This window comes from Portunus trituberculatus, chromosome 41 (assembly GCF_017591435.1).
Source record: "Portunus trituberculatus isolate SZX2019 chromosome 41, ASM1759143v1, whole genome shotgun sequence".
Lineage (NCBI taxonomy): Eukaryota > Metazoa > Arthropoda > Malacostraca > Decapoda > Portunidae > Portunus > Portunus trituberculatus.
In genome coordinates, this window is record NC_059295.1 from 17410941 (window position 1) to 17413440 (window position 2500).

A 2500-nucleotide genomic window follows, 5' to 3' on the forward strand; every position below is an offset into this window, starting at 1 on the left:
ATAATAATAATAATAATAATAATAATAATAATAATAATAGATAATAATAAATGTAGTACTTGCATTAGTTATTTATCCTACTACTACTACTACTACTACTACTACTACTACTATTACTACTACTACTACTAGTTTTATTAATACTATTTCCACCACCATTATAACCGCTACTCCTCCTCCTCCTCCTCTATCCCTCCTTTTTACAATCCACCCTCTAAACTCTTCCTCCTCCTCTTCCTTCCTCTTCCCCCACCACTAACACCACTCCCTCCTCCTCCTCCTCCTTCTTCCGCTCGATGTCTGAGTCTTCTCTATTTCCTGTCGAAGCTAAACCACCTCTCTCTCTCTCTCTCTCTCTCTCTCTCTCTTTCTCTGACATAACATCCGCTGCATAAACTTTGTAACATTTAAATACACACACACACACACACACACGCCCTCAAAGATGCCAATCCCCTCTTTCCTTCTCCGCTATACTCCCTCCCTCTCATTCTCCGACATGCATCCTCCCCTCCCCCTACCTTTCCTCCTAAATACATCCCCCTTCCTCCCCCACAACCCCTGAGGACCCATTCTTGCTCCCCAACTCCCCTAATTACTTGTGTCCCTCCCCTTCATTATTCCTTCCTCCTCCTACTCCCCCTTTACTTCCTCTACAGAACACTCCCTCCCTCCTCTCACTAACTCACAAGAAATATCTCCGGCTAATTTTGATTTCCGCCTGCTCTCTCTCTCTCTCTCTCTCTCTTGCTGCACTGATTACGTTTCTGATTGGCTGTTCCTTCATGGCCAAGCTGCTTTCTCATTGGTTGGTTTAAAGACTCGCTGACCAATGAAAACAAAGACACTGTCCAGAGGAGGAAGGAAGTACTCACTCAATATGCCTGTTATCATTCTGCTGTAGGCCTACCCAGTACACTTTTTTTTAAGACTACATAGGTTGTGATATACGGGATGTGGTTCATTATTACTACTGTACTACTACTGCTATTACTATTACTACTACTGGGGCTGCAATAACCAGTCAAAACTACAATAATTTAACCCTTTCAGTACTGAGACACATTTTTGCCTTGAGATTTATGTACGATTAGACCATTTTATTGACATTAGGAAGGGTCCATGGAGGTCAGAAGATTAATGGCCAGTCTTCATTACTTTAATCCTTCACGTGAGTTTCTGAAGCTTTATAAAATCACCAAATAGTAAATGGAAAGAATATAGCACTGAAGTGGTTAAAACAAATCATTATTACTACCACTACATAATTTTTTTCTGATTTCTTTCTACTGTTATTATAGAAAAAAAAAAATTCCCACTAAGGTTCATACTTTCTTAAAAAAAAAAAAAAAAACTTCACCTCTCCCTCGAGAAGTGATGCGTCATGCCGGTACTCTGAAACTCTCTGATCTCTCACCATCACTACTTTCATTGGCCAGAGATGATTAGCCAGATTGTCAAGGTAGTTGATGATGTGGAAAACTTGTAATTTTCCACTAGAACCATCAAAACCAACGAAGACCAGTGCAATTTTTAAACAAGAGCCTTTTGAAAGTAGTGAAGCTGCGGCGAGTAAGTGTTTCAAAATGTGGTAGTATGTCTCATCACAACACATCACCAGTCACCACCCAGCGCATCTTAACTTTAGGGTCATGTTGGAAGGAAGAAAACACAGGCATCAATCTTCATCTTATTTTTTTTTTTGTTTTCTTTTGTTATGGTTTCATTGCTCAGTATCTTATGATATTTACATACATACAGTAACTGCTGATATAGTATCTGAAACATACGACTGCAGTTGTTTTTTTGCTTCTCAATAAAGTATTATACACCGATCATAATTGCCACTCGCGCACATACACATACGTATACATACATAGATACGTACACACACACACATGCACATTATGCAGCCTCACGTACGTACATTATTTTATCTTGCTCACTCACTCACTCGCTCTTTCTCTCCATAGACAATTCTGTACAGTAACTTTACAAGGGAAGGAAAATAATCAGTATTTGTCCGATAAATCTTATTAACACATCAACAAGGCCGAGACAGCGACGCCTCTCCCGCACCCAAACAGGAAGAAGAGAAAAGAAAACGAGAAAAAAAATGGAGAAAAAAAAAAAAAAAAAAAAAAAATGTTACATGTAGTAGATGCTTTAAAAAAAGAAAAAAAATATATGATGCAGATTATCATTATTATTATGAACAATGAATGAATGAAAGAATGAATGACGATGCTCAAGGTGACAAAAATGATAATGCGGATGAAAAACATGAAGAAAATAACTTGAGTTCTTGACATGAATTCGATATGGAAGATGATAAAAAAGAAAAGAAAAAAAAAAAAAAAATGGAAATAATGAATGATGGAAAAACAGCAAGAGAAAAAGGGGAAGGGTGATTGATGGTAGTGCACAAAGGAAAACAAAGGAAGAACAATCAGCAAACCTCTGAGCCCTCGCGAGACTGTCTGATAAATAGTAGTAGTAG

The 2500-nt window shown here is 38.1% G+C and overlaps 1 protein-coding gene across 2 annotated transcripts in view; it reads right to left on the reverse strand.

Annotated features, from left to right (window-relative positions):
* Positions 1–1678: 1678 nt before the first annotated feature.
* Positions 1679–2500, reverse strand: part of LOC123516888 (protein sprouty-like) — a 17090-nt gene continuing 16268 nt past the window's right edge. For both annotated transcript variants that reach the window (XM_045276612.1, XM_045276613.1), the window contains exon 2: positions 1679–2500. This exon is cut by the window's right edge and continues 2543 nt beyond it. The gene's annotated coding sequence lies outside the window, so the exon portion shown is untranslated.